Source organism: Streptopelia decaocto (genome assembly GCF_964273445.1).
Source record: "Streptopelia decaocto genome assembly, chromosome: 7".
NCBI lineage: Eukaryota > Metazoa > Chordata > Aves > Columbiformes > Columbidae > Streptopelia > Streptopelia decaocto.
The window spans coordinates 58,165,876-58,186,050 of record NC_138661.1 but is presented as its reverse complement, the minus strand read 5'-3'; the positions used below and the strand labels follow the sequence as shown (position 1 = coordinate 58,186,050).

The following is a 20,175-nucleotide window of genomic DNA, read 5'->3' as shown; positions in this document are numbered from 1 at the left end:
GTATTTCTTTGAATTAGTTCCACTGACTCTTGCATCTTCATACAGTTAATTGCATACTAATGAACTTGTATACTAATTGTATACTAATGAACCTGCCCTGTAAGTTCAGCTGCTGCCCTAACGCTGTTGTTTTTTCCAGCCTCAATGGTGCACTCACCATAGGCTTAGTGCAGTGGAATTCTTCTCTCCACCTTTTCTTAGCGACTTGCAAATACTTTATTATGAGAGTTGTTTCAATACCTACACTATTTTTGGAATATATGACACACTGAAGTAAGCCAAAGTTTGAAGCTCAGTAGGAGAATTAATCAAAGAAGAAGAGAACAACTTTTCAGGAATGATGAACAGCTTTTCTCATTGAAGAGCATAGATCATGCATCATTAGGGCGTCTGGTTGGGTATGGAGCAGCGCACATGCAAGAGGCTTCATTGTAGAGATCACTTTAATGACACTGTCAATACGGAGGTGGCAGGAAATTTCATAAAGCACAGGGGCTGAGGGAGAAACATGACTGTGTTTAACAATTCAGGAAGGCTCGTCTCAGAGCCCAGCTCTTAAATCATAACAACCTCCTATTTTCTCTGAATACGTTGCTCGTTGTATTATACAGGCATCAGTAAACTCACTAGCACAGCACAATGGATTCACCACGAGCTCCCCTTCAGCAGACATGTTTCAAATGGTAATGTAGTTTTCCAGAATTAAAGACGGGCTTTTCAGGAAACAGCACATAGAAATCTACAGATTTTTTTATTTTGGAAGCTTACAGAGTTTCTATGAAATCAATGTGATCATGTTATAGACTGTTAAATTTTATTTCCATCCAAGACAAGTTCAGCCACTAGAAACAAGCATTATTTGTACAGAAAATAGTCTTCTCAACAAAATTTTCTTATGTCACGTATGAAATTTCCTTATTTGACTAGATAAAAAGTTTTTTGAATGCATCACCAACAGGGAAACTATAGCTTTTAAGGAGTATTGAGGATTTCAAACAAAACAAAACAAAACAAAAAACACTGTAGTTTGCAGTTATAAAAGCATACAATTATTTTTAACAAATAACAAGTAGATAATTTTCATGCTACCCTCAATGATGGGATAACAAGTCCTTGTATTAGGTAACAAAACGCAGAGGTACCAAACATTATAGCCCATAAATAAAACTCAAGCTTTGTCTTTGGAGAACAAAGGTTGTTATCAGATCATATACTCTGTGTGTTCCTGAAAGCCAAAAATCTAGAGATACTAATCATAGGACTCAGTAGACAAAACAGCCCAACTAATGCTTAGAGATGATAGCCATAAACTCTCAGTCTCATTTATTGGATCCAATATCAAATTAGAATTTGAACAATTTTTTCTGAAAAAAAGGTTGAGTCCCTATCAACTACAGCCAGAAGTCAACTGAACCCTGGATTAAGTACACATTAATATGTATAATGTGCATATATATATATTAGTATATTCATATATTTATACCCATTTAACTCAGTGTACAAATGACTGTACACTATTAAATTCCCAGAACTTAAGTAAACTAGTACTAAAGCATTGATTTTATGCCTTTATAGTTGATAGTTGAATTTCTCATGACCTGTTTGGAGGAGCACAAAGCATGGCCAAAGTGGTGGGCAGCACACCAGGGAGCAATGTGCAGTCAGTAAAAACACTGCGCCGCAATGAGAACATTGAAACAACAAGCAAAAAATGGCACTACAAAAGCTTATTTGTCAGCTCTGTAATGCTCACCTGCTGTGAGTTTGCCATGGTCTCAAGCCATTTCTGAAAAACCGTAAGCATCAATACTGGTGTTGGCTGTTCTCTTGCTTGTTTTCAGTTTAAGTAGTAAAGGAAGATCGGTGTTCTCCCAGCTCGTGTTTCCACTTCTTTCTTTCAATGTGTGATCTCTATCCTTCCACTAGAAAGACAAAGACAGTAGCAGAACTGTTCAAAAGCAGGTACTTGAACTATTTCCTTCCTCTGCTCCCTCAAGCACTATGCTCTCCAGATTGAATCTCCTAAAACTATAATTTTAACCTTGTTAAGTTAAATGGTTCATACCATCTCAACATCAGTCATACCTATGAATGTCATCAAGAAGAAGGGAGCCAAGCTCTTCAAAGGGATGCATAGCAGCAGTACAGGTCAACAGGCATAAACTAAAGCAAGGGAGACTCTGAATAGATACATGAAAAAGGCTCATCATGAGAGCAGTCAAGCATTGGAACAGTTTGCCTAACATGTAGTCTCTTTCCTTGGAGGTTTTTTAATCCATCTTGATAAAAATTTAAGCAATCTGGTCTGACCATGTCTGATCAGCAGCAGGTTGGACTAGAGACCTCCTGATGTCCCTTCAAACCTGAATTACTCTATGATCCTACAATGTACTGCAGTGTTTCACCCACGTGCAAGTACCACTGTGTTTGCTGAGTGGGACAGTATATTCAAGCCCAGCATCCAAAAGGTTTTCAAGCCAAGTGGGTGGGTGTTGTTGGGGGCTGGAGGTGAGTTTCTGTTTGTTGGGTATAGTAGTGGGGTTGGGTTTTGTTTCTTTGGGTTTTTTGTTTGTTTGAATCTTTTCTTACCATAGTACATAAGTGTCTCACAAGCCTGAAATTTATATACCCTCACTACATCTCTGACCCACCGCAATGGAGAATGAGAAGGCAGTAATATAAAGGATTGTATTTACTAAGTATTCTGATACCTGAAATAAAATTAGAGGCTTGTGAGTGTCTCCTAAACACCTCGAACCCCAGCTCATCAAAATCAAATCTGGACATGAGTGACCTAATAGGTTCACACATGCTGTTTATGCTGAAAAAGAGTTAGGGAGAAGCTGGAACTTAAACTACTTGATGAATCAAATCCAGAGCAGCCTCAGCTACTGTTGTTCACCACACTGTGACATAACAGCAAAAACGGGACACATAGTTGTGTCACTTGTAGCTATATTTATAGCTTCCCAGTATTCTCCGTAGAAGTTAGTAACCGCTGTTCTGATTCCCAGATAAAATGACTTGCCTGGAAAGCAATAGGCGCCTTTATACAATATACTCAATTTTTTTGTTTGGCATCTGGCATATAGTCCCATCAGCTGCAAAATGATCATGCAGAGTATTTCATTTGATGGATGAGCCCTTCACATGGAAATGGTGGAATTACAGAGTTTCATGTATTTCTTCACCCTTTCTTCTCCTGTATGTAAATAGTGCCTAATTCACTCTTCATTATCATGAGTCCTGATGTGAAAATTTAAAATTTCTTACATAAAAGTGTACTTGGTAGTAAGAGAAATTTAACCTAGAACTTCAGAATGTATTACAAATACTCTATTATCCACCAAAGCTTTTCTGTAATTAAAGAAGTGGAAAACATTTACAAACAGATTGAAAACCAGACATAAAAATTTTAAAATCAATTAGTTAACTAAAACATAAAGTAACATTCTAAATGGTTCTAACAAGGACACTATGAAGCATTACCATTACAATATTTTGGCATTTCTACAGCATTTTGGCCCTCTGATCACCATATCTTGCCAATTTACATCATTATATAGATAAGATGTAAATGGCTAATTATCACCAGGCGAGGTCAAGTCCATTTAACTACCAGAAAACATGATACTATTTAATCACTGTGATTTGGGTTGTGAAGAACATTTCCCTCATACTGCTTACCTTGAACGCTAAACCAGGTACAGCGTGATGTCTTTCAGTGTACATATTACTAAAGTTTCCCAGAGTTTCTGAATCCAGTTTTCTCAGAATTGCTAAAATAATTTCAATTTATTTTTTTTCTTGTGAACCCCCCAGGCCAAAAGCTGGATAGGAACTGCACCAATTATTATGCACTGGATCCTGTAAATTCTTCTTAATATCCAATTTCATTGTCCTAGGGGGAAACTATTTTCAAATTCCAAGAAGTATGGCCTCCTCTCTGAGTACAGCAGCTCATCTACCTAGATCTACAATCCAGATTTTAGGCTCCAGAGTTTTCATTGAATTAAAAGCAGTTTGCAATATTATAGATATCTTTAGCTCCACAGGTTTTTTTCAGTACAGGTTTAGAAACCTGCCAGGGAGCAGGGAATAGGTTCCAAACAGACAGAAGTCTTTCATGGTCTGGGAATACATAACTCAAAGTTTACGATGGTCTTGTGTCTTCTTCTTCTTCTGACAATATACTATTTTATAAATAGGATGTCAGACTTGGTTAACTAGTCTTCGTTCTCATGACAAACTATGTACCTAATTTCTGCTTTTACATCTGAGCTGAACTTGGTTTGGATATTATTGTCATTATGCTTATGTAGATTTCCCTCTATTTATCCTCTAGTTCCTTGTAGTTGAATCTCATTTATCAGTGGAATCCACAGCTTTCGAGACTGTTTGCTTTGTACAAAAGGTGTCAAACCTGCGCACCATGGGCCAGTCACAGCCCCTTGGAATACTAAATCTTGTGTCCAGCCTCTTTTCAGCTTTTTTCTTTGAGGCCCCTTCAGTCTCTCACCAACCACAGGATAACAGTTTGCCCATCCAAAGGGCAGACATCCTCCATGTGGTCTGCAGCTCTGAAGAGGACACAAAGAACAACTGTATTTTAGTTGTGGGACAGCTTCCAGTTACACTGTAGGGAAGGGAATAGGAAAATTGGTCCATAAGTGGCTCCATGAGATGCCACGTGGCCTTTTCCAGACCAAACGTAGTTTGCGCTACAGATAAACTCACATCTCATCACCTAAAAGCCAAGTTTTAAGGAAAAAAAAATGATTCCCCTCTTCACTTGAGATACTCTGATTTAAAATAGTTGTCCCTTTGTACTTTACCTATTTGTATATCCACAAATAACCATTTTTCCAGGTCGGCTAACATTATTTAGCTACATTGGGAAATAGCTCCCTGAATTAAAAATGGATAAATTAATCTCTTGCAAGGGTAAGCCCTCAGTACTTTCTCCTCTTCCAAAAACTTGTGCTGCATTTTAAACTCCAGTAACTAAAGGTGTGAGTATGAAAAAATGCAATAATAACTACCTAGAGAGACTAGAACTGAAATGTCCAGGCTGGTTTTAATCAATGTATTTCTTACACTTCAGCACAAAATATCATCCCGTAATGCAGAGGGGTGAAAAAAAGAATTTTCATTACTTTGTCGGTGCTACTTACATGAGTTTTACTTTACAAGGAAACTACAAATGCTTGCCCTTTCTGTGCTCGAAGCCTACTCAAATTCAGCAAACTACGTGGCTGTGAAATTTACTATACATTTTTTATCATAATTATAAACCTAAAGAGGAATCGTACAGTGTTTTTGGCTGTTCTCACAGCATTAGTAACCATCACTTGAGATAACTAGCTCTGCAAGACTCATTATAATATGAGAGCAAATATTATTCTATTGAACAATTATTTCTTATTTTGGATCAGGTATGTAGGCTACAGATTATATCATTATTTTAAAAATCAAGATACTATTTTTGTTCAAGTTAAATTGAAAAAATGAAATCATAATTTCCTTAAACTTACAAAATTTACAGAATTCAGACGCAAATGAGACTGTCAAAGCTCAGAGCTTGCTTTGTGAGTGACTGATTGTAGGAAAAGACAAAGCCATGCTGATCACGAGGAAACAACCAGCCTAGCAAAAGCTTTAGATGACAGGGTAAAGTTAGCAGGACAAGAAGCTTATGATAACGTACATTTGCCCCACTCCCATCCCATGTATGTTTAATACAGAGATGCATTTATTAAATTGTGCAAGAGTGTGGCAACTATTTCCCATTCAAAAGGAAGCAGAAGTTATTGTTTATCAGACACACATTCTGATAATGTAACAAATGCTGAGTTTCCAATATTTTGAGTCACAACTGCCATAAACAATTGTCTGTAAAACAATACGCTATTTCATTTGAGTATAACAAGACTTGTGCACTATAACATTTGTTGGGATGTACAAATACCATATTATTGGAGATGATAGATAAGTATCCTGGACAGGAATTAGAAGTTTACAGCTCAATAGCAATACAGGATGGTAGGAATGCTTTTTACCTGTAGGAATTAACAGCTCCATTAGGACAAAATAATCCTTTCAGTGAGGGTAGGGATGGGGGAAGGAAAGTCACTGCTGATGTCTTTCATGGTCCTCAGGCTGACCAAAGTCCCCTCTGCCAACAACTACATCACTTTTGTAACCAAATCCAGTTGTCACTTGCTGACTTTATATTTGCTTCTATTTAAATCCCACATATAGGTACTTCTTGTCAAAAATGGCCTGAATTCAAACATCAAGTATTCGGCACACTAATATATAGAAAGACATTCTGATTTTTGTCACTCTTAATGTTTCTGATCTGTTACATTCCTGCAACTGAGCTGTCTAACACTGTGCTCTTGTCCTGTAGTTTTGTGTTAGGGTGACTTTTCCGCGATCATCTAATGCTTGTATTTATGCAAATATACAAATACCTTCTCATCCCCTAAATCCGATATCAAGCTACCAAATAATCCCATCACTTACAAGGCTCACCGGTTTCACATATTTACTACCTGTATTTATTGTGTTTTGTTTGGCGGGAGGAGCAGCGTCCCCCAGCCAGCCCTGTGCTACTTTCCTCTTTCTCGGTGTGCTGAGAACCGCAGTAGAACAGCACGGATCTCAAACTGTTTCTGGATGGATCTGTTCACAGAACCAAGGCAAATGATTTAAAAGATTTGAGACACAAAAATTTGCACAGCCACGTTGAGCTCTCTGAAGTCTGATCTCTGCCTGGACAATCAGAACTGTAACTAAAATAAGTGATAAAACTCAAGCGGACTGATTAATGAACCAACACACCCCAATGTGCGAGAAGCACAAACCATTTAAAAAATGGTATAGCCATATAAAGACATGAGAACAGCTGACAGTTACATTAGGTATAGGTCACTTATCCAAGGCCCTAATGTTGTCAGAATTGTTCACAATGAGTGGTTCATTGCCTCACAAACTTTCCCCTACAATTTCAATCCGTTGGTCAATGATCAAGTTAAATGGTATGCAATAAATATGAATTATACTAGGTAAAATCTGTAGGTATAACTGTTCTAGAGTAACAATAGAGGGACTTCTTGCCTTCAAACAATTCTAAGAAATATTGCTAATGTTTATGAGCTCTGCAATCAAATTATGTGACTCTCAAAGGGAATGACTTGCTAGTACATGAATGTAATAAAATTCTGTCCCCTTCTGATGTACCTGCCATACAAACAGACTATTGATTAGTCCATTAAGGCCTTACATTGGCACCGCTTTTCAAACGCCCAGTCCAGACTGGCTCAAAACACTTGATGAGCTCCCACAGCTCAAAACGACCTCAAATAGAGGGATAAATTCTTCATCTCAGGACTGGCCACTGTGTCAGTTCACCATTTCATAAAATGTTACCATAAATTATTCCTTTTGGTATAAAGACAACTTCAACTGAACATTTTTTTCCTGAATGCCAAACTACCTTCAGAAGTGAGATATTTTGTCTCACTTGATACTCACAAAATATTCAGTGTAAAGCATATTAATTAAAAAAAATATAGCAGTGCCTGTCTTCATCTAGTTCCTACGATCTTTTCCCAGTCTTGATTCTATCTATACAGCTCCTGAGGCTGTATATATCTATCTATATATCTATCTATATAGCCCTGAGGCTAGTCTGTGTTTTAACCTGACAATTATTGTTACCCTTACGAAAAAACAGCACAGTGAACAGACACATGCTAACCCTATCAAAGTCCAATGTTCCATAATAGCCTTCCATCTTAAAACACAACTGATAACCGCGATGGTTAAGAACCAATGTTAGCACAGTTGGTAAGCATCTCCATAATTATCTCCATAATAAGCATCAGCATAATTATTGGCTTAGTAGAATTTCAACTGAGGAAATAAATTCATTTCACAGATATTACTCAAAATGCATGACCAAGCTTTACCAAATCCTAATCCTGGACCAAAAAAGATCTTTGTAGCTCATAACAAGCCCTTGTATCAGCCCCACATCAATCATAAGAAAAATATCAGATTGTCGTTGATTTTTTATTTTGGCATTTTCTCATAAATTTACGCTGTAACAAAGAGCCAGTATTCAAAAGTATCATCATTTGGTAAAAGTTTTCATGCAGAATAATAGATTAGTTCCTGAACTGCCCCTGCTAGGCCAGTGGTAGATTTAATATAAATCTCAATAGAATCTATTTTCATCTAAAACACCATACATACTTGAGTGCATTCAGTAATTATAAAGCAATATTCAAGCCCTCTGTCCCTCATGATAAACTGCATTGTTTATATTTGCTGTTTAGCTGACCAAAATCTTTCCACAAGAGCTCTTCAATTAGTTGCTGAACAAGACAGCGGTGTTGGATAAGCAGGTTAATATTGGAACAGCTCAAGGTTGGGCCAGATATTTCTGCCAGAAAGAAATTTTTCCTGGAAGGTCACAGAAAACTGTCTTAAAATAGAACATTAAATAAAATTTAATAGTAAATCCCACATTAAGCTATGGGTTTGCAAAACTAACTCCCTCTCCTTCCATTCTATATATAAACAGATTTTATGCAGTGTCTTCTTTAGTGAAACATACTAAAGAATTTTCACTAATTTCTTCAATTTTAACTTCTTTTATGAATTTTAATGTCTTTAATGAAACAAATTAATGAGTCTTCCATCTGTTCAGTATCACAGCATGGGTTCATAAAGAAACAGGACACAGTTCAGAAAGACAAATTGTGAGCCTTCAGAAAACAGCAAAGACAGTATCCCATTGATGTATCTAATTCTAATACCATTAAGTTCAGAAGGTTTTGCCTGAATATTGCCTGATAGTATGGTCCTCACTCAAGGAAAAGAACAGTTAGACTGACTCAAAGAACATCAAGAATTTATGATGTCAGTGGCTCAGAAGGTGTTTAATCATATTTTCAGATACACAGGGGAACTTTCATAACATAATAAAGGAGATAATTTTTTTATTCTGAAAATAATATGTTCCAAACGTCTATGACCCAAGGCAAAGATATAAAACCAAAGTGACTGTGATTTTGTGAAGAATGGTATACAGCGTTGTAACATTTAGCACACTAAAGCTATGAAAACTAATTCCAAGACTTTATATTGGCTACAGAGAATTCACAAGTTCTCCCTCTTGCATATTTTAACTTTAGCAATTAAGAAAATAGCTTTTTGATTCAAAGAATTCACAGCAACTTCAGCTACTACCTGTGTCAACAGAAGCTACAGATGTCTCTGAATCTTGAATTAATTCTGACTAAAAGTTTAAAATACATTTATTGATTGCTAGATTTTGTACAGTGTATATAAATTTACCCTCCAAGCAACAGTCATAATATGTGCAGTGATCTATGAAACAGAGATTTTGCACATTAATTATATTAAGACATCTTTTTTTATATTCAGTGATACACAAACAGATATTGTTAGCACATAACACAAAGTCTATTTATATAATATAACATATAACAAAGGCCGATATATTTGTATACTCTCAGTCTTTGGCACTAACGTTAACTACTGTTTTGTGAAATGTGAACATTTTAACATGTGTCATTTGATTGGACAAAAGATATTACCTTGCAAACAAAACAAACTTCCCCTCAGAAACCTTACTGCTTTTTATGGCAGGCTATCACAGCTATAAATAAAGTAACTTACTACAGCAAAATGCCCATTTGCCAGTCTGACACCTCTGTTCTCCATTCATTCCAGCTGTTCTCTGCACCATCATCAGCATCAAGCACCCTGTGGTGGGACCTGTTAGGGTGGGACATGTTTGGGTGTGAGAGTCAAAAGCCTGAGTCTCCAAGAGAGAGGGTGTAAGAAAAAAAAGATGGATTTTTTTTTTTTAATCATCAAATGTAAGGTGGAACATCCACAAGCATGTTTTTCCCTAAAGGAACTAGCCTTTCTATTACTCCAGAAGCACAGGGTGCTGGGGTGTTTGCTATCCAAGTTCTATCAACCTCGAAGTCACCTGTTGTTCCATGTCAGTGAGAAGTGCCAAAACAAACAAACAAAAGCAATGCAAGACATTCATTGTAAAGCTTCCAATACATCAATTCGTATCACCACAAAATCATGGTGTATTCACAAAGCTGTTCTATTTTGGATGTTTGAAAAGCAGACAAAAGCTAAAAAGGTTGATTTCATGGAATCTTTGAGAAGACTCACTGAGCCACAACTGCATTCACATTCACCCAGCAAAACAAACAACAAAAGTTCTGGATAGAAACTATGAAAATACGGCTAAAGTAAAAGCCAGGAGCATAACAGGAATACAGGTCCATGTCAGAGACTGAAAAGAATCAGCCTCAAACACTGTGGCCTAGTGGCAGTAAACTCGCTGCTCTTAAACTGTTCACCAGTTAACGCTTAAGTAACGTCAATCTTTCTGCTGCCGAATCATCTGCTAATTAGGCCACACTGCAAAATAGAAGGTGTTGCTTTTCTTGTTTACGGACCCTAAGTATTGTGAGTACTGTTTTCCAACCAAGGTGACCCAGGAACCTGAGTCACCTCTCCCCCCACTCATCCCTCTGGGCGGGACGTGACACTCAGTCACGTTCCAAATTACACTTGCTCTTAATTCTGTTGCCCATTCCCACCTCAATTTTTGTGAAGAGCTATTCATCTACTGATTGCAGTCTTGGTTTAGATTAAGTTAATTTTATCACTACCAAACTCAACCAGCTATCTTTTACTATTTATTTTCAATAGGTTTGATGCAATACATTTTTATTGTCAAGATAAGTATCGATAAAGCCTCTGCTTCCACTCGTTTTGATTGCCTTATGTAATTAGGAAGTCTAATAAAAGCATGAAGTGCAAATAACATTTTATGTTTGCATGTAGACATGTGAATGACCTTTACAAACTGAATATACTTGAAAATATACCTGTCCTTGAGTTAAAGGACAGTGAATTAAAAGGAAACCAGTAGACATCTTAAGGCATAAAAAACAAAGATTCTATAAAGCGCTGTGAAGTAGCAAGGTATCTTCAAGGTCTGGACAGAATGGAAAGGATTCCCATAAATAAAGTCTAACCTGCCCTGCCTAATGTAGATAGCAAAGTTTATACCATTAAGCCGATATTTTAAACTGTGGTTTGAAGGGTTTTTAAGCAATGCAGCAATTCCAAAAGCTCTAATCCGAGCCAAAGCTGTAAGATGAAGGTGGGTAGTCACAAAGCTATGCCGAAATGGTCAAGGGTTAGTGTAAGTGCAGAAACACAACCACAGACAAATGCAAAGTGGGGGCCCAGGGCTTTCAAACAGGCAGAGAAGATTTGCCGTAAGTGCCCAGCCTGTTCACCCGTGTGAGCCAACATCCCGGCGGCAGCAACTGCCAACACCTGTTGACTCTTCTGGGAGTACCAAGAAGAGGAACATCTGATGAAATTTTGTTCCATTTCTTCTGAAAACTGAAGATCAGATTTGTCACAGACACAGTCTTGTTTGCCAGATAGTCTCCCAAGTGAAACTATAACAACATTTAATGACATTTGGCTTTTACAGAATGGCTGATTAACTAATTACAAGTACATAGAAGAGAACTTTGAAATATATTCAGTGAATGGATGCAAAATATGTTTTGAGATAAAGCATTTTTATTCCCCCTCCCCCCCAAAAATTATTTAATTCATTTTATAAAGCCTGAGAAATCAGGTTTGGAAAGCACCAAGCAGGCCCATTTCCCTTTTCTCACCTAGGATGGGATGCATTACTCATTTACTGTACTATACTATGTTTTCTAGCCCTGTCTCATTTTAAACACTACTTCAAAGACATGAAGCATCCCACACTTCCCTTGGGAAACTACTCCAAAAGAGTAGAGAGGTTTATTTCTGACATTTAATATAATCTCTCCTCCTCAGCTTCCTCCCATTACACTCACTCTGTCGCCTTTAACAGAGTTTGAAAATAAACAGACACAGATTTTCTGAAATCTTGTTTAAGTTTTGGACACAGTCATCCATATTCTGAGAAAAACATGTCACGCCACCCCAGGCCTGTCCTGACTTATTTCTAAATACCAGTCCCAAAGCCACACAGCCAGACTTAGGGCCACTTTCCTCTCTCAAGGAACTTCAGTGAGGAAGGAAATTAAGAGCTTTCTCCTCTAGCCATGGCTGGGAAAGGCTACAGAAATATGATCGCGCTCAAGACATTTTTCCATTGCGCTTCATCAATCCCCAGAAAATTCACCTGCTAGAGACCTCTGCTGATCCACAACAGCAGAGGAAAAGTTAGTGTCTATTTTTCACATCAAAACGGAGCATCCTGTTGTATGAGCAAAGTTGGTTTTCCAAAGGATATCTGACATATAATATATTCTATGACACATTTGACAATGGTATCCTATCATAATAAGAAAATAATTATTGCAGTGAAATAAAGATGAAACAGTTTATGAGGAACAGCAATAGCTGAGGTTTCCAGCTCCCTGACTGCATATTTGCTGTACTGTACTGATTTCTACATTGTACTGCATGTTATGTAGCAGAAATCTTGCTTTTCACATGTACTAGACAAGAAAATGGTATTGCTCTCTCCAGATGGCAATTACAAGTGAAATGAGAGAAGAGTTATAATGACCTTTGATGTGGAAGATCTAGAATAACTTATTCCAGCGTATAACTTGTCCAAAATTCCATCCTGAAAGCAGCATACAGGCTCTAGGATACTTTTCTCCAGTGTGAAAACACTTATGGAAAACAGAAATGAAACCTCTTTAATATGTAACTGTTCTATAAGCTCCTGATATGCCACAGGGAGAACCTACACACTTCTGCTCTGTTTGTTTGATAACTGCATAACTTAGAGGCGATTTGAAAGCACTTTAATGCACCAAGAGTTGCACAAAATCTACAATAAAATGCAGCATTTATTTACAAAAACTACGAAGCCATCACATAAATTAACACCACTTAGTAAGGGCTAAAAAGCCTGTATATGACCTGGTCCAAAGCAAAAATCATTTTATTGTTGCCCGTGGAGCAACTAGGGAGGAGATTATGATCTGAGGTTACCTTCTTCCTCCTCGGTGAAAAACCAAAGCGGCCTGTCACCGCCCTTCCTCAGGTGTGCTGACCTGCTGCTGTGACGACAGGGTGAAGCAGGCAGGCAGCACAGTGTTATCAGGGTTCTGCTCATTCCCTGCCCTCTCCAATAAGAAAATCTGATAAAAGTGCAATTATTCCAAAATAGAAAGGATTTTTTTTAATTTCAAAGTAGCACACGTGATGCACAATTTCCTATCTGCCTCAACAGGTTTTCATAGCTCTGCAGTTGTATAGTTTTGGGTAGTAGTACAGAAGGATTCCAAGCTTGTAAAGCTTTATTAGTACCATAACCACTGCTAATATTCCAGACTTGTGCATACAGGCACAGTTCTTCTCTTGCTAACTTGAATCTAATTGTAAAGAAACTAACTAAAACACAATGTAACTCATGTACAATATCTTTTGTGAATAATTCCTACCAGCTGCTTGTACCATTAAATTGACCACATCCCTATACAGGCATTTTTTCCACAAGACAACTTCTATTTAAAAAACAGAACAACAAAAAAACCTCAAACTACCAAGCCTTTTAGCAAGAGACACCTTAAAGTCCTATTATTTTATTAATAATCCTGAATAACCAAGGCAGATATATTCATGTATCTATTTAGTACATATCTATTTTTTCATTATGTGTCTTTTGTTCCTCCTCCCTTTCAGCTTGGCGAGCTTTTTATTTTAGCCTCTTTCCATATTGTTTTCACTGTAATGATTATGGGTAGCAAGTACATGAGCTACAGACACAATGAAACTCAAAGCAACCTGCAACAGTAATGCCTACGCTACAATTAATGTGAAGCTTGGCAGCTAGTGGGGGAAAAATCTATGTAGTCAGGGTCTGTGCAGTGATGCACAGTCTATGTGCATGACATCCAGTGAAACCAATCCCACCAGGGAAGCAGGAGGACCAAAAAGAGCAGGAAGGTAATCCCTCTGGTAGCTGTGCCCATATAAGGTTTCCAGATTAACAAAGGCCAACAAAATAATTCCATCATCTACAGGTACTAAAGAGAGTTAAGGAGTTAAGTGCATTGGTGGTGGTCTATAAATGTGCGATAGTGTGACAGCTGTAAGCAGGAGCGAGATCTTTCTTGTATGAAATGCAATGAAAAAAGGTACTGTTAAAAAATATATATTAAAATCAAGCAAAACAAGACTGCCCAACCTTTTATTCATGGAAGACATATTGACTTTATAAGCAGCACCTTCAAAAACACACATGGAAGTGATCAAAGCTGCCTGTAATAGATAAGAAAGGTATTTAAGTTATAAGAGACCTTCTAACATGCTAAAGTTCCTCTGTACATGGTAAATTGATACTAGTTTCTAATACAGAAGCACTTTCTTTACATAACATTCTTGAACTGGGAGTACAGAAATGAAGGTTTCCAGGTTTCTAAGATGTTTTAGTTCTCTAGATCTACCACTCAGTGGACACTCTTAAGAAAAAGTTACCACCTGTTAAGTATTTTTACTTAAACTTGTCATTCTCACTGCTTTTAATTGTATTTTCATGCTTCCTTGTTTCAAGTATACCTGCATACAGAAATACAAATATGCTCGGGAATACTTCGAAAGATCAAGCTGAGCTAATACGGTATTTGAAAGCTTCCTCCTATCTATCCTTGACATATTCTGTGAGTTCTTTGATGCACGATCATGGGCTGTAATATATTTATCTGAAACACAGTAGTACAGACACTTAGTACTAATAAAATAATACTGACAAAGTAAAAGTCATACCATGTAATGAAAACAGTATTGAAGAAGAAAATAATAAAATAAATTGAGATAAAGACTGAGGATCTTCTCAAAAGGTAAAAAGCTTTTATGGATATAAAATTAAAAAAAAAAAATGCAATTTTACAATCTCCAATGGTTCAAATTCAAAATCTGGAGCATAGGTTGGAAGATCAATGAAGCAAGTCTTTTATGAGAAAGTTGTCTCTGGGAAAACACTTCCTGCAAGAGACTAACACACACTTCAGGACTTCCAGCAACCTGCCTATAGATTTTGTCAGATCAATGGTTGTGGACTGAGAAACCTAGAAATAATTCTGTTCTGGTGTTTTTGCAGCCTTTGATGTGACATTCACAGCCGAGCTGAAAACCCAGAAAGACTCAGTTATCAACCATCTAAAATCCACATATTCAGCTTGGAACTCTGTATGTTCCTCAGAGATTGGGTTGATTTCCCATAAGCATAATGCACAGATAGTTACAGCAATGAAGTATTGAAGATACTAATATATCCCAAGCGGAATTAGACACATGTCAAAAACATTGCAGAATTTCACAGAATCATAGAATAGATTGGATTGGAATGGACCCTCAAAGGTCCAGCCCCCTGCAATGAGCAGGGCCATCTTCACCCAGATCAGGTTGCCCAGAGCCCCGTCCAGCCTGGCCTTAAATGTCTCCAGGGATGGGGCATCGACCACTTCTCGGGCAACCTGGGCCAGTGTTTTGCCACCCTCATTGTACAAAATTTCTTCCTCATGTCCAGCCTGAATCTCCCCTCCTTTAGTTTAAAACCATCGCCCCATGTCCTTCCGCAACATGCCCTGCTAAAAAGTCTGTCCCCACCTTTTGAAGACTTCACACTGATGCACTGAGTCAGGCTATGTGCACTTTGGGGTTCTCTGACAGAATTACAGAACAACTCAGGGTGGAAGGGACCTCAGAAGGTCTCACAGCCCAGCCTACAGCTCACAGAAGGGTCAGCTGTGAGATCAGACCAGCTTGTTCAGGGCTTTGTCCAGCCAGGCCTTGAGAAACTTCAATGGTGGAGACCACACCACCTCTGTAGGTAGCCTGCTCCAACACTTTCCTCCTGGAGAACCTCATGAGCAGGCAGAACTGCTCTTATTTCTATTTATGTGTGTTCAGTCTTGTCCTTCCAGCCTCCATCTTAAATATATGGTTTTAAATAATTCACCTCAGTCCAAAGTTTACCTTTGCATTTTAAGATACAATAGTTCACAGTGTACAGACCTGTATACTGAAAGATGTGCCTTGAGTACAGAATAATTTCCCCTTTAATATCTGATATTGATCCTAGGTCTCGTGGCTCAGCTGCAGACTATCTGAACTGCTGCCAGAGGCTTCCAGTCTTGTTGCTGCTTAGGTCACCTGTTTTCCCAAGAAACAGCTGGATGCTAATGCCAAGAGATGAGCTAGAGTCACACACACCGTGCTCCAAAGACAAGTCAAATCACTTCGGGCCTTCCAGGATAATAGAAGCCAGAGCAGAGGAAGATATTTTTAATTCAAAAACTGCTTCATAGATAAGTGATTATCTAATTTTATTAATGTTCCCATACACATGGTTAGTGCCTTTTTCCCCTTATCCTGTTTCTTTATGTACAACATTGTGACACATTACCACCCTTTCTGAATTCTGACACAGATGACACTGATGCAAATGATGCATCTCAATGAGATTGCACTGCTGAAACTGAGATAACTGATACACAAGTGGTTTTTTCTTTTCCCACAACTAATTAAAATTTCAGGGTTTAAGTAACTCTTATCATGTCCAGAGACAGATATAAACGCATGAATACATTGCAAGCTCTGTATAATACATGCATGGAATAACTTTAGAAGACAAAAGAGGGCAGAATTAGTAGTTGTTCTCAAATTTATAACAGTCCTAAAATGCCATCAGTGCTTTGCCTCTGCACCCAGCATGTCCTTTTATTTATGCATCTGTAGCCTATAAAAGAAAAGCTAATTTTAAAATCTACTCAAGGAGAAATTTTTAAATTTCTTCAAAGGAGCTTTTAGAATGCTAAACAGGCCTATACATACAGATGTGGCTTGAAGGAAATGTTCTGTTCTTCTACTAGTCCTCAGTATCAATGTATTTAACATGAAATATGTACGCATATCGTATCTCAGTGTAAACATACGATCATCGACATCTCATGCCAATGGACTCTTTGTGCACAACCAGTTCTAGTTTATAAATACAGATAAGAATATGGGTAGGAATTTGACAGCCAGGACTTCAGAGAGAAGCATTGTGAACTAGCATTTGTGAACCACTCTTAAGCTAGGTTCAAATAAAGCAGCTACAAGTTCAGATGCTGAGACAAATTTTATCCAATGTCTCTTTGTCTAAAATATCCAAACACTTACCATAAAAACATGCTGAACCTGAGTTAAATTCTTCCTTTGTGGAAGAGAAGCTACACAGAAATAAAAGGGAAAGAATAATCTCCACTTTCAAAACACACCTATCGGTTAAGCAAACTTCCTAAAATATTCAGGATTGATTGCTATCTCCTTCTCTAGAGTTTAATCAATTCAGAAGTTACACTCTTTCACAAAATGTTTTTGTATCTTTTCCCTTCAGCAGTACTCTGCAAGCAGAGACTATATATTGGTTTAGTTAAAAAGCCAAAGCACAATTAATACAAATATCTTTTTTCTTTTTTAACAACTGAGTTGTCAATGTGTAAAATGAGGCATTTTGCCTGTAGAATTGCCATAAGGAATATTTTTTTTGTTAAGAAACTGTTCTCTTGCGTCATATTACAAAGGGTCAAGATCATTTTTATGTGTGTGCAAGTTCCTTCAGGGGGGAAAAACAAACAAAAAATAGAAACCCAAACGAGATTAGTTTTAAGTGAAGCAGCTGAAGACAAAGTAAGTAAATTAGTTTGGGGATATACCTGCAACTAGCGGAGAGTGTTCTTACAGAAATCAAATCAGAAGACTAAAACATTAGGAGAACAGATACGTTCCCCTTCAACTTGCTGTTTTATCAATCAGTTTTCAAGTTGGTTTTCTATACTAGTTTAAATTTAAGAAACAAGATGGCAAGCCCTGTAATAGCCTGGTACACAAGGTGTAGTAGGGAAGTTATACTCCCTGATAATGGCAATGTCCTGAGAAACATCTTCTAAAAGCAAATCTGTTATTTTATTAATATAATAGCTTATCACACAGTCTCATACAGACCCTAGTGTTGTCTTTCTCCATGTCGAAAGTCACAAATGAATGGCCTCCTACTATATCCAATGGTTTAAAGAGTGAGTACAAGCTCATATTATCTTGCAAGACAGAAATAAAAGACAGATTTCCCAATTAAGGCATTTTGGTTAGTTCAAAATTATATAGAAAATACTAGCAACAAAAAGCAATTCCCAGTATATTTTAAAAAGAAAAAAAATAAAAGGAAATGACATTAATTTATGGGTTAAGATAATTTTTTTCTAGATGAGGACAATAAACCGTCACAGTCTAAGCCCAGTCAGCCGCTAAACCGCATGCAGCCCCTCATTCACTCCCCAACAGGGAGAGAGAATGGGGAGAGAATCAGAGGGTAAGAGTGAGAAAACTCATGGGTTGAGATAAAGACAGTTCAACAGGTGAAGCAAAAGCAGCACACCCAAGCAAAGCAAAGCAAGGGATTCATTCACCAGTTCCCATTGTCAGGCAGGTGTTCAGCCATCTCCAGGAAAACCAGGCTCCATCATGTGTAATGGTGACTTGGGAAGACCAACACCATCACTCCAAACGTCCCTCCCTCCCTTCTTCCCCCAGCTTTATATGCTGAGTATGACATCATATGGTATATATTATAATATCCCTTTGGTCAGCTGGGATCAGCTGTCCTGGCTCTGTCCTCTCCCAAATTCTTGAGCACCCCCAGCCCACTCGCTGGTGGGGAGGTGTGCGAAGCAGAAAATGCCTTGACTCTGTGTGAGCACTGCTCAGTGATAACCAAAACAACCCTGTGATACCAACACTGTTTTCAGCACAAATCCAAAATATAGCCCCATATTATCTACTGTGAAGGAAATAAACTCTATCCCAGCCAAAACCAGCACATAAACACATGTGACTTCACTTAATTGCTTATCAACAGAAGAAAACTTTTACTCAGGCCCAGCGACACATCAATGTGTAAAAGCATTTGCGATTAACGACATTGTATCACATTTTCAATTGCACTCCTAGTATACTATCCAAAAGATAAATCCACTTATTCTATCATTACATGTACATGCAAAAAGAAGGCATAGCAAGATTAAAAATCCAATATACGATGAAGGCTTAAAAAAAGGAATTCAAGTTTATTTATTATTTTGGAATATGCTGTATGCAAACATTTTCATTCTTCAGTGAAATTCCTATCGGTTGTTTTGTTCAAATAGTTGGATTCTACTGACTACAAACTGGTAGGCAGGAGATCTGATGTTACAGCACACAAAGGAGTTATGCTATTTACTATTTACATGTATCAGAGCATATATCTGAAACTGTTACAACACAGAGTATATAATTTTTCATAGATCCTGATGCATCAAGATTTCTAGAAAAAGGGGCAATTTAAGATAAAATCTGTACCAAGACAGAGGAAGTGACACCCCCATTTTTGCACTTTCTAACCTTTAGGATAAAAAAACATTCAGAGCTGTGGCAGGTGACAGCCATCCCAAAAAGAGATACAAGGGGAGACATATCATCCCATCTCCTCTTCCAAAATAAGCCACAATGGGTGTAATGAAGTACAGCTGCTAAATGGACTTTTTGGTTATTTTTCGCTCTTCTGCCTTGACTCTGCTGTCTGAATCTCCAGGCCACCTTTTCTGTCACTCACAGTATATGACCCTCTGCCCTCACTCCACTACTATTAGCAACAGCATGACATCAGGCTGCTCTATAGTATTCAGCTGTATTTTATTAGGTCATACCACCTACAATACATTCACTGTTATATTTTGGATTTCTCCCACGTGCATCTGCTGGGAATAGGATATTCCCTTTCATACAGACCAGTTTCACCACATATCTTACACTGCTAAAAGCATTCAACCAGGGGTTTTTTTGGTTGATTGGCTTCTCTTTTTCTTTTTTCTCCACTATTTCAGTGCAAAGCTCTGCTGTAAACCATTGCAACTCTCGGCAGCAACACCTTTCAAGAAATATGCTCCTAGTTAATAAGAGCATCCAAATAAAGATTTTCACATAGCTTACAGGTTTACTGCCAGTGCTTCCAATCCAAAACTCCAATGTCAATGACTTTCCAAGACTAAAAAT

General features: G+C 37.7%; 1 long non-coding RNA gene across 2 annotated transcripts in view; it reads right to left on the bottom strand.

Annotated features, from left to right (window-relative positions):
- The window catches only part of LOC309442183, a 249,176-nt gene that overhangs the window by 190,370 nt on the left and 38,631 nt on the right, over positions 1–20,175 (bottom strand). The window contains exon 3 of one of the 2 annotated variants that reach the window (XR_014184557.1): positions 1,754–1,922. The exons of the other annotated variant lie outside the window; for it this stretch is intronic. This is a non-coding gene — a long non-coding RNA (uncharacterized lncRNA). The remainder of the gene's footprint in view (positions 1–1,753; positions 1,923–20,175) is intronic. 2 annotated transcript variants of the gene reach the window in all.